Source organism: Podarcis liolepis (genome assembly GCF_965112155.1).
Source record: "Podarcis liolepis genome assembly, chromosome: 6".
Classification (NCBI taxonomy): domain Eukaryota; kingdom Metazoa; phylum Chordata; class Lepidosauria; order Squamata; family Lacertidae; genus Podarcis; species Podarcis liolepis.
In genome coordinates this window covers 65704382-65716792 of record NC_139559.1, presented here as the reverse complement: position 1 = coordinate 65716792, position 12411 = coordinate 65704382, and the positions used below count along the sequence as shown (strand labels likewise).

At 41.8% G+C, this 12411-nt stretch overlaps 1 protein-coding gene across 1 annotated transcript in view; it reads right to left on the bottom strand.

Moving 5' to 3' along the window:
- ST6GALNAC3 (ST6 N-acetylgalactosaminide alpha-2,6-sialyltransferase 3) overlaps window positions 1–7836 on the bottom strand; it is a 283631-nt gene extending 275795 nt beyond the window's left edge. Inside the window, exons 1-2 of the mRNA XM_083510592.1 lie at window positions 6947–7836; window positions 6175–6312 (exon numbers count right to left, since the gene is read on the bottom strand). The gene's annotated coding sequence lies outside the window, so the exon portion shown is untranslated. The remainder of the gene's footprint in view (window positions 1–6174; window positions 6313–6946) is intronic.
- Window positions 7837–12411: the final 4575 nt, after the last annotated feature.

The window sequence follows — 12411 nt, the reverse complement described above, 5'->3', positions numbered from 1 at the left end:
TTTACTATTCCACAGGAGTAAAGGTAAAAGCTTTGTCATTCCACAGTCTTCTATTGTTCTGTTCTGAGCTTTTGCTCTGAAACACTCACCTTCTGATCAGCACTGGTGATTTCCCACAATATCTACAAGGATAATTTTCAGCCAATTCCATGTAGTCTCCTGTCAACAATGTAAGGATTGGGGCTGGAGGAATGGAAGAAGCAGGACACCGTCACAAGGTGCCAAGCTGCGCAACAAGGAGAGATCAAACCTTTGGTCCAGAGTGTGAGTTGAACACTCACTTTATACTGTAAAGTAAAGGACCCCTGACAGTTAAGTCCAGTTGCAGACGACTCTGGGGTTGCAGCGCTCATCTTGCTTTACAGGCTGAGGGAGTCGGCGTTTGTCCGCAGAAAGTTTCTCCAGTTCATGTGGCCAGCATGACTAAGCCACTTCTGGAGCACCGAAACCAGAGAAGCACAGGGAAAAGCCATTAACCTTCCTGCCAAAGCAGTACCTATTTATCTACTTGCACTTTGGCGTGCTTTTGAACTGCTAGGTGGACACGAGCCGGGACCGAGCAATGGGAGCTCACCCCGTTGCAGGGATTCAAACCACCAACCTTCTGATCGGCAAGCCCTAGGCTCTGCGGTTTAGACACGCCACCTACATCCCTTCTTTATACTGTAGAAGCAACTTAATGGTGTTTTGAAACTTAGTTTGTAATGGCTTTCCCAGACTCCTTTCATAGAACCAGCACCCCATCCATGATTGAATATCTGGATTTTGTGATTTCATGCCTTGGTGCTATGTAATTTCTACTTTCATTTTAATGAAAAGAGCACAATGGATGAATTCATGTAACCAGAGCAAAAGGAAACTACCGGTAAGAAGAGGAGCATGAAAATCAGGCGTTAGTCTCTCTGTGCCTTTCTAGAAGGCTCTTCACTCGTGCTGGTGACAGAAGAAAAAAGCTGTTTGTAGGCGCTGTTGTGACTCAACAAAGTCCAAAGACAGAAAACAGTTTCTTCTTTTTTCTTTGAGCAGAAGGCAGCTTGAAAAAAGGACTGTCTGCTTGTGATGTGCAAATGAATTTTGCTTTTGCCTCTGGTGAATGGGGTTTGCAAGTTTTGGCAAATTTGTTTCAAAACATGCAGAGGCAAATGTGGAGTCTACAGAAGCAGGTGTATACCCCAAGATGTGGTGCTTCTCTCAAGCCACCTGTAATTCTCCAAAACTAATATTTATAAACAAATGTATGATGCTGTCATATACTAAGACCATTAGTCCAACTAATCAGATTTTCTTTCTTTGGTTGGTAAAGTCTTTTTGTGTCCTCAGGTAAATAAAAACATTTTTCTAGTGCTCATGCTCTTTCCTTAACCAGCAATACTGAACCTGTGAGCGTCTAAATGGACACTACAACTGAACTAAGGACTTTCCTAGTTGTCTGCCTTTGTCCCCGTTTCAGACTTTAGTGGAAAGGAAGGTGGCCTGCAGCATAATGGAGAAAGCTGCCTGATTTGAATGGTAATATACTGCTGCACTCAAATAGCTTGTCACGTGGTGACAACTGCCACATGGAAGACTTGTTTTCCCTTTCCTTCCTCTCTGGGTCTTTTGGCTCCCAAGAGGTAATGAAAGAAAGTTGGACTCAAAGGAGAATACGTTTTTCTCCTCAACAACCAAAGTGAGATTGAAGTTCCACATTTTGGGTTTTGTGGTTTCCCCACTGGAATTCGCCGCATGGGATTTCTCTCCTCACATGACAGAGCAGGAGTGTAGCCTTCCTGATCAGATTTAGCTTTGACAGTTTGAGACTCCCTCTTCGCTTTCAAGGACTCCCTGGAGTTGATATGCCCTTGGCCCATCTTAGTTCACAGCTGCGGCACTTTTCTTCAGGCTTTCAGCCCTGACTTGTCAAAGGCTCCTCTCTACATTTCAGCTCCCACCCTCTTATCCAGGCTCGCTGTTTTTAGCTTCTATATAGGAGTTTTATCGTCGTCTGCTTAATCAAGGTTTGGGGAGTTAAACTGTGCCAAACACTGAACCCCTGGATTCAGCTTATATTAAATATACCTATAGAGCACTATGTAGATAACAAAATAAGTTGATACATTGGTGCTGCCACACTCTGAACCTGATTCCTCCCCCTCCAAAACTGGCTGAACCCCACTTATCCAGACAGAGGAATCACCCACACACAGCTTGTTGGGAAATAGGCTTCAAGTTATTGGCTTTCATCCTGTCCTTTACCACTGTCAGGCACCTGTCTAGCACACCAACCACAACATCTGAATACAGATGAAAAGCAGAAACAGAATAGGGTGTCATATACCACACATTTATGGCACCATGCAGATATCAAACAGCACTCAGCATAGCACTGAAAATCTGATTATGTCAGTTCTATGAGGCCAAATACAAACCCCTCTAAATGGGTACATCACATAACCCACCCTCCCCACTCATGCCAAGCTTCCCCCTACGCATGATACCTTAAAGGTAAAGGTAAAGGTATCCCTGACCGTTAGGTCCAGTCGCAGATGACTCTGGAGTTGCATGCTCATCTCGCTCTATAGGCCGAAGGAGCCGGTGTTTGTCTGCAGACAGCTTCTGGGTCATGTGGCCAGCATGACTAAGCTGCTTCTGGTGAACCAGAGCAGCACACAGAAATGTCATTTACCTTCCCGCCAGAGTAGTACCTATTTATCTACTTGCATTTTGACGTGCTTTCGAATTGCTAGGTGGGCAGGAGCTGGGACCTAGTAATGGGAGCTCACCATATCGCAGGGATTCGAACCTCCGGCCTTCTGATCGGCAAGCCCTAGGCTCTGTGGTTTAGACCCACAATCCTTTACTTGCCCCCAATCCTTTCCTGCTTTCCACACCTGATCTACTTAAGCCCTTCTCAGGAACCTAAAGAAGTTAGTTTGCAACAGTTTAATAAAAAATACCCAGCTCTCCACAGTAACCACCAAAACGACCATCCTCCCCCAATGAAAGGCCTAATTTCTCTGCAAACCTCAGTAGAGTAGCTTGCCTACCACTTCCTGTTGAGTCAAAGCTTCCCTGAAACGCACATATCAGGGCATTCCACATAAGCTTGCCAGAATTAATTTACATGTTTTGGATGGTACTCAGCAGACTTCTCACTTGTGGCAGCGTTTCCTTCCAGATCTCACCTGGGTCTCTTCTCTCCATCATTTCCCCATCTTTTATATGGAGAGTTGAATGTTGCCTGTCCTTCACCAAGACCCACAGACCCACATACGGTAGTTTTTATATTGCTCACTTTCATTTTGAACACCTCTACAAAGCACTTAGAAACCACAATCCAGGGTTTGTTTGTCCCCAGAGAATTGCCACTTACAATAGCAACAGTATCTGAGTGAGAAAGGAATTAATTAAAAAAAAACCCCACATAAAACCTTTTAACTAATTTCCCCCCGGTTTTTATTTTCTTTTTGACACAGTTTTATACCCTTCTGGGATTTGGATGTGAATCCATTTATTTATTGCAATATTTCTTTTTAAAAAGTAAATCATTATCATTGAATGTGTCTGTGCATATATATGTTTGTTTATGTGTGTGTATACATACCATAACATGCATTTTATACCCTTTTAAAGTTGTCATTCTCGACTCTCTTTTGTATTCCTGTATCATTTTGTGTATATTCTCTAGAATGTGGGGGGGGGGGGGGTTAGTCCCAATAACGTCAGAAAACTATGAATAGCCACTACACACAAATAGCTTCACATGTGGGACAACCCCTAGACCTTTCTCTTTTCAAGCAGCAACCATGCTGCAAAGTAATGGTGTGACCTGCTTTTTAAGCCACTGGACTCCCTGCGTTTATTATGCAGATAGTGATGATTTTGGTTCAATCCAACACTTTAGTCAATTCCAACCATGGTCTTTTCTCTCCCCAGTTTACATCCCAAACAAGAATCTTATTTTCCAATCAATGCACGCACCCAGACATCACATAATGGTCACCCTGCTGGGATGACCCCCTCCCCCAGTAAGCAACTCTTGTTAGCTACAAGCAAATTGGAGTTTCAGCATTCCTTATCACATCTGTATTGTTGGCTGTATTTGTTCACAAACGAATGAGCATGGTGGTTAAGAAGCAAGCATGGTAGGATTTCACGCTGGCTACTGCTGTTGTATATTATATTTGTCCATAATTCACACAATTTCTGGGAGGCAGTAAAACAGCCTTCCACCAAGTATGTATTTTTCATGTGCACTCTCCAAAAAACTATAATTTATAAGCAAATGCTTGGTTTTTTTACAGCCCTCCTATGGTATTCCGGTGTCATAATTTATCCCAAGGCTTTCTAAGTCAGCCCCAACACAATAAAAGATCATTAGAAGACACAACAAAACTTTTGTTCTGGCAAAACTAGTAAGAAGATTTCCTGCAGTACACATGCTGGCTAAATTAATTCTAGAACTAACACATTAGGGGTATTTTATGTCCATGGCTCATAAAATCTGCCAACATTTGAAGCCAAGAGGAACAGAATCTGAATGAGGTGACAGCCACAACTTACATTAGAATTGGTTTACCAGCTATTATACCGATTTTATGAACTACATGCATAGCTGCAGCCTCTTCAACAAACTTGAAAATGACTCTAGTCTTTTTCAATCACAGGGATGCCAACAAGTGAGCATAAGGAGTTCATAGACCATCCCCAAGCCAGCGGTGGACCCAGACTCTTGGCTCTCATTTTGTAAAAAGGAAGTCAGCAAGAAATCTAAACATGGAGGCATCTAGAAAGCAAAACGTGGAGGCAAGCTTCTAAGAATCTGCTGTTGCTAAGGTTGCTTAATCAATCACTGTTGCTAAGAAACCAGAGGAAGAAATTCTGGGATTCAGGATGGGGGGGGGTGCCTCCCAGAACAAAAGAAATCAGGACTATGAACTGTCACAGTTAAAGCAAGAGGGGCTGGTTTTCTCACTTTCTGCATGCTTATTTTTATTTACATCATCTGTATTTGTGGTTGAATATTTGTATATTGCTTTTTCTTTCAGGAATTGCGTACATTATCCTCCCCTCCCACTTTATATCTTTGCAACAGCCCTGTGATATAAGCTGGACTAAGTTAATATATGTACATAAGCAGCAGTTCTTGCCAGTAGGGGGGTGGATGCAGGGCCCCCAATCCTCATACAATGTACCATTGCCATATTTTCTCCCTCTACCCCTCCCTCTTGCACATTCTCTGTCTCTCATGCACATACATTCCATTCCATTTCATTCGCTTCAATGGAACAGGGCACCTGTGATGTATATGGCATAAGCATGGAGGGAATGGAATGTTCAAATGGGAATGATTCCTCCAGCCAGAATATTAGATTGGCAGAAACACAAAACAAAAGCCTCTGAAATGCTGCCTGTACTCTGGAATGTCTTCCCTAAAGAGGCTTGGTTAAATTCTGCCCTCCAGGATTTTGGGACCTTTCTTTATAAATCAATTTTTTAAGCTTCCCTTAGATAACTCATTTACTGCTGTAATATTTTGTTTTTCAATGTTGACTCTGCTTGTGCTCGTCTAGAAGACGTTTGTGTTTTAACAGTATTTTAACTGTGTTTGAAACATTTAGTTGGGCCTGACTTGGACCCTGGGAAAGTTCCTGCTTTACACTCACCCATACCCATTTTCCTCTTCAAAAGCCTTGGCAGGTTATGCCCTTGGATATTTTGTTTCAAGAGCTCTGTCCTTTGTTTGTTCTTGCCTTATACCCACTCACAGTGCAATCCTGAGCATATTTACTTTGTTGCGGCTTACTGCCTAATAAGTGTATTTAGGACTGCAGCTTTAATATGTCAGTGGAACTGGAGCTCAAGTCAGTTCAGGTTTTCCTCCAGAACCTGTGGAGCATCTTTTTGTGCCTGGGTGTGACAGCCAGCTAAGCGCTCCTGAGAGAAAACACAACCTCTGCCTGTTTGGGTCCTATGGGCCTTAGGAGGGATTAAAATGGACAAATATTGGTATCCCAATTTTCTTTAACTGGAACTGTACATACGTATGTACATATGTAATTATGTACATAATTATGTACGTAGAATACAGCAAATGCTCCTAAAGAGCTAAATGCATAAGTAATTTGTTTAAAAGATTAACAAGGCAACAGTCCCTATGACTATGTACAGAGAGTAAAATAAAACATTTTTTACTTGCAAACTTTGTAGTCAGCCCAAGTGGTTCTCTAATTTGCAGAGGTGCTGGACACTTCAGAGATGCTCCTTTGCAAATATTTTCAGTCCGAAAGTGGCAGAACAACTGCAGCAAGTGGCTGTATGGAGGACCTATACCTGCAAGTATAATCCAAGGATAACAAATAACATATACAATGCCAGATATACAAAAAAGGGGGTCCCCACTCCCTTGCTAATTAACCACATGTAAATTTAGGCATGCATTTATATAAATTAAAATGACCTTATGCAGAGTGATAAGAGGCCAGAAATATTATCAAGTTCTTGATAATAATCCACTGTGGGACTCCCCCTTTACAGTGCCAAATCAACTCATTCATGGGGGATATATTAGCAAGATCCATCTAAGTCAGAACAAGAATACAGGAACCACACAAATCAGGAGCCAAACTTTAGAAGTGCTCTTGGACACAATCATATTTCAAAAACTGCCAAGGAGACGCTCATTTCAATAGAAAAAAAAATGGGCAAAGCATAAAAAGGAATGCCTAGTTCCAGAAGAAAATACTATTTGGACCTTCTCTGGAGACGAAAAGTTCTAGTTGCTATTTGGAAGGAAGATGCTAACATCCGGACCATTATTCAGAGTGAGGCAAGCTGCTTAGATTAAGTACCTAATAATAAAAGAAACCACAAATGTGTCTAGGGGAAAAGCAGCTGTCTTGGAATCTCTGGCAGCCCCAACCTTGCACATGTTTTATAGTGCTGAGAGGAGACTACAAAATCCTACCATTTATGTAAAGGCTTAACGTTTCCTTGCTGAAACTCCTTCTGCCACTATAGCCCAATTTCTCTTTGGGATTTGGGACACAGGCCTCATTTTTGCACTTTGAATCCTCAAATACAATTCTGTCAGCATAATTCTTCAGTCTCCTGCAGTCTTGAAGATTTGTCTGGTACAGAAGTTCATCTCCAGTTCGCCATGGTGACCTCAGGGAACATATTCAATATTTCATTGTTAACTTCATTTTAGACTGGAAGCTTGGAAACTCAATTCGACAGCAGTGAGCTGAACCAGTTTCAGGCAGAACTATATACGGTATTCAGACCTTGCAGGTAACCTTGAGCTGTCTGTTGCTTCCTGAGAAAGTGAAGGAGTCCAACATGCTTCTAAGCTGTTATACTTTGTTAGCCTCAGAATCAGCTCAAATGCGAAAGCAATGATCTGTATGCAGTTTTCCATAGCAAACCCTTGCCATATATTATAGAAGACATGTATTCTCAGCTTTAAGGGCAGCAAGAGTGTTTTTAGATATTACAAAAGCGGTTTGAAAGCAGTTATGGATCTTGCATGGAACAGGAAACACTGTGGATTCAAAAATTCTCCCACTGAGTCAGAATAAAACACCACTAGCATAACAATCTGTCTCCAGCGCAGTTAATGAAGCTGTGGCCAGTTTCAACCTATTTCTGTCTCCTGGTCTGTTACTTGCTTTTGCATCCTTGCCTAGCCCTTGCCTGGGGCCACTAGGGCAACTGCCTTTCAACCATCAATCACCCAGCAATTTGCCTGTAAACCTGCAAATTGCAAATATGATGCTGAAAGTATCTTACCCTTCTCCTTCTAGTACCACAAAGTGTATTTCAAACTACAGCCCTGAATATTTTCTACAAAGGATATCCTGTCTGCAGATGCAGACTTTGGTCTTTGAAATTTCTGTGGCACCCTTTGCGAGGCCAAAATTTGGCACCCCTTGCCTCTCGTCTCCCATTCTGCTCAATTTACTACAAGTAGTAGCAGTGCTCTGCGGTATCCCCTAGGCTCGGCACCAGTCTCACAGCCCTAAATGCACCTCTGCGGTTTGCCTTGTCCATTCCCAAACACCAAGCTGAGGTTTTGTTCCCCAACTCACCACAGTCAGCAGTATGAGAACATGGCAAATTTTACAGCACTGATAAAAGATACAAATTTAGAAGAATAGAAACCATTTCTAGTCTATATAAAAGGTTATTTGTCAAGCAACAAATGTAATTTTCTATATGGAAAAAGAATTAAATATTACGTAAAAGAAAACACAGTAGTTAATTGAGCTTTCTTTTCTGTATGCTTAAGCCATAGCTTCAAGTGCATTCAATAAGGCATTTAACCCTGCATTTTACGGTAAGTTCCTTCCTAATAAAAGAGGGATAGTTTTTAGAAATCAGCAAGTTAAGTGAACCGTCTATTTACTGACACAGTTCTCCTTGAAGGATTAATTGCTTTTACATTGCTGTGAAGACATGGAATATCAGGTTGTTACTCACATCCATGTCCCATCCCCAGAATGTCTTATGGTGGCAAGAATTTATGGCTTCAAATCTCCTTTTACTTTTAGCTCATACTACATGTGGATGGGGTTCCAAATTCTACAGGTTAACAAGAGATCACAGGGATCACCAGCTGAGCTTACGCCATAAACTGCCTTGGATAAACATAAGGAATGCTTCAGTCTCCCAAAAAGCATTCCAAGAAAAGAATTCAATTCTCCCTCAAACTGGATCAACAGATCTTTTAATCTGCTCCCAGTTTGCTTCTATGTCACATAAGGAAATGCTTTCTACATGGGGGTAACTTGTTGCATTAAAATGGACACACGTTCGTCTGCTAAAATATGCTGAGCTAATTTATGCCATTTCTGAAAAGGAAGGAATTGGTCTTGTGCTAAGTATCCTTAAGGCAGAAGCAATACAGTACAAAAAAAGAGTGTAAAATAATGTTTGCTTTTATGTGTTCTCCTGGCAGTTGCAAAGACATTAGAAACTGCACAGATGTTCACAGAGGACTCTAGTGCCCTCTTTCTGCTCTGGTGAAACTTGCACATTAATTGGACTGTAAGATTTGTAACAAAACTAGTATTTGTGCATGCCAGTTAGGCAATCATTAATACTCTGGTAGATATATTGCTTTCATTTGTGCTTGCTCACATCTCTTGGACTTAGTTATGACCCTGAACTAGAGGACACTGCAGGACATAAAAGGGGATTTCAACCAGAAATGTTTTCAAACAATGACAAATGTAACATGAGAAGGCTAAAGAGAAGCCATCCAGGGATCATAAATCTGGAGAAAGAAAACCCTAAATGTCAAATTTAACTAGTCTTGTGATTTGGGAGACAGGGAAGACCTTGAGTTTCTGTGCCTGTCTGTGTGTCCCATAGCACTAAGTAGATCATTTCAGGGAGGAACTATCACAAATGTCAATCTAGAAAGAATTTTGAATTTAGGGTGGGGAAATGAATAGTAATTCCTCTCAGCTACAATATAACAATGGGTGTCAAATTGAGTTGTTTCTTACTGACAGTAGTTCACTAGCATGAAGGGTATATGTCTTGCAGAAATCCTTCTTCAGTTCATTCTGGGAGACCAGAGCTCAGTAGGACCTACCAACATCCCAAGGCTTCCAGAGCCTTTCACATGGTTGTCTACTCCCTATAGTTTATTTCTGACACGACTCCTTTTCACATTCCATCTTTCTCACAGCCTGACATCACTTCTGTTACTAGTTTAGGAGACTGTGCCGGCCCAGCCCTTAGGTGGGATTAGGCTGCTGCCTCAGGCTGCAGAAACCCCTGAGCCACCGCCCACCCCATTGCCTCCACTGCCCTGGAGATGCAGCACCAGCATCAACCTTGATTTCTGGCAATTTTTTGTGAGATCTCACAGAAATCACAGGTGTGTGACATCTTGCTGGAAATCAAAGAGATTGCATCGGAAATCTTCCCTGCTGGTGGCAAAGGTGGGGCAGGTAGCAGTGGCAGGGCAGAGCACCACTTCCTGTTTCTCCTCAAGCAATGAAACAGTACCTACTGCCCCTGCTAGAGTGATTTTGGAAGCATCTACCATCTGGGTTGAACTATTTTGAGCCAGAAAGGGTGGGGGCTAGCATTCAGCCCAGGAGTCCGTTCATCAGTGCATGACTGCAAGAAATTCACCTGGTGTTTGAAAGTACAATTTGCCTGATCTTACGTGCCTTCCTGAATTCTTGTTTTAGAATAGGTGCTTGAAGTAAAGACATATCATCTCTTTCATCACCTATACTTATGCTTGTCTGTCGTTCAGAACTGCGAGGTCACCTGTACTGCTGTAATGCTATTCTTGCTCATCAGAGTGCAGGGCTCTTGCATCATGAATTCAGACAGATCTGCTGGTGCCATTAGCCATAGGAGGCCTATGTTTCTGCAGTGGTGGGAGACCTATGACTCTCCAGATTTGGCTGGACTCACATCAGATGGAGTCAGCATAAGCCAACAGTCAAGGATGATAGCAGCTGTAGTCCAGGAACATCTGAAGGGCCACAGATTTCCCATTCCTATGCTATGAGTTATGGTCCAGTTTCCCTTGACTGCTGTCCTTACCTTCTGGTAACCATTCCTGACACCTACCTACTGTCCTCATTTTTGCTATTTAGTGATACCTTGTAAAAAAAACCTGTCCATATTATTTAAAATGTCATTCTGCACTCAGTTCCCCAGGGCTCTCAGAATTAAATTTCTGATTGAAGGGTGGGGAAGGAATTAATCCTGATTCTGCTCAAGTTTAATTTCACACGCATGAACACTAAGGCTGGGATCCTATATCTAATTATCTGGGAGTAAGGCCCATTGAACTGAATGAGCCTTACTTCTGGGTAGACAACCTGCCATTTCATATACTGCAACAGCAATGATAACACACTGTAGGGCCATTCATTTTTTCATTTAACTTAGAGTATATAATTAACCCAAGGATACCCTAAGGGAGTCTATAATATTTCCATATGTGAAACCTTGGAGACTATCCTATAAGATTGCTAGCAATGATAACAATTTAAACCATTAGTTGATGATAGGTGCTCAGCAGTTTTGGAAGTCAAGCACTTGGAATTAAATATGTTTGAAGCCAAAGTTAGGGTAGGAAAGAAGTAAAATAATAGGGAAGTATAATTATCATTAAGTAGAAGATGGAAAGAGAATCTAATTTAAAGTACATTAAATGCTTATTCCTCTTTCCTGTTCCCACCATGGAAGAGTACAGATCAGCATTTTATAAAGGCAAACTGGGAGAGAAAAAGTATGAGATCCATTAACATGCTTAAACAACATTTTAAGGAGAGATTGGAAAGGCATGCTGCTAAGACAGGTGGAACACATACATACAAACAAACAGACACAAATAAAATAAGTCTGGTCCTATATATACATTTTTATGACTGGACAGTTGGACATGAACATTATTTTGCCAGCCTTACTTAGCTATTTCCATACCTGCTTAAATGTCATAAAGAATTTTACCTTGAATCATTTTTTTTGTTCAGTGGCCATAAATATGACGGTATATTGCAGAGTCCTGATTAGATGAGATCCCAAGTCCCAGTGTGTGATGTGAATTAATAACTGTCTGGCTGCTGGCGATTACAGCTTTGGTAAAGGAAGTCAGCAATTCAACAACATTGCCCAAGTTCAATAGCACAAAGAGATCAGTCTTTCTGACCCCTTCGGCAATGAAAGTTAGATGTGCACCATGTATGGCTTCTAATTTTTCAGCATGAAATAAACTAATATTTCCATTGCAGGTACATAGGTCTTTGTAGAAAAATGCTTTTTTCGAGCTGGCCATACAGCAAGTGGGGAGCTGGAAACAACAGAAGTACTGCTTTATTTGAGCTATGAAGCTTCAAAGAAATTGCTGAAAACTTTCTTTTAGAAATCACATCCCCACCCCCCGCTGTCTATGACTGCAAACATGGGGAGGTGGACAGGCACTTGGAAGAGCATCAGTCACACTGGTTGGACTTTGGGTTATTTGGTAGGTGGTGTGATGGGTGGAGCTGGCACAATGAAATCATTCAACAGTATCACCCATTTGGAACGAACACCCTGAACTGCTGTCCCACGAACAATCCAGCATCATGTGTCAAGGAACCAGGAACCTTGGGAAGGATTTGACCATTGTTATACCGGTCATGGATGATCAGGAGCCAGGTGCATTACCAGGGACTGTAACCCCTGCTGCCCGGAGTAATCAAAACAGTGCCAGTCAAGAGCAAGGTCTCAAATTCAGTGCTATAACTCAGTGTGGCAATTCTTTGGCCCTGACCGTAGTTTTTGCCAAAAGGCTTTCCCAAAAACTCGTTAATTCCAAATTCCCTCAATTGCCTCTGTCAAAAAAATGTGCATGGCATGCAGCATTTATTCTACACTCCCGGCATTTCCCTTTTACTTGTCTTACCCACGCAT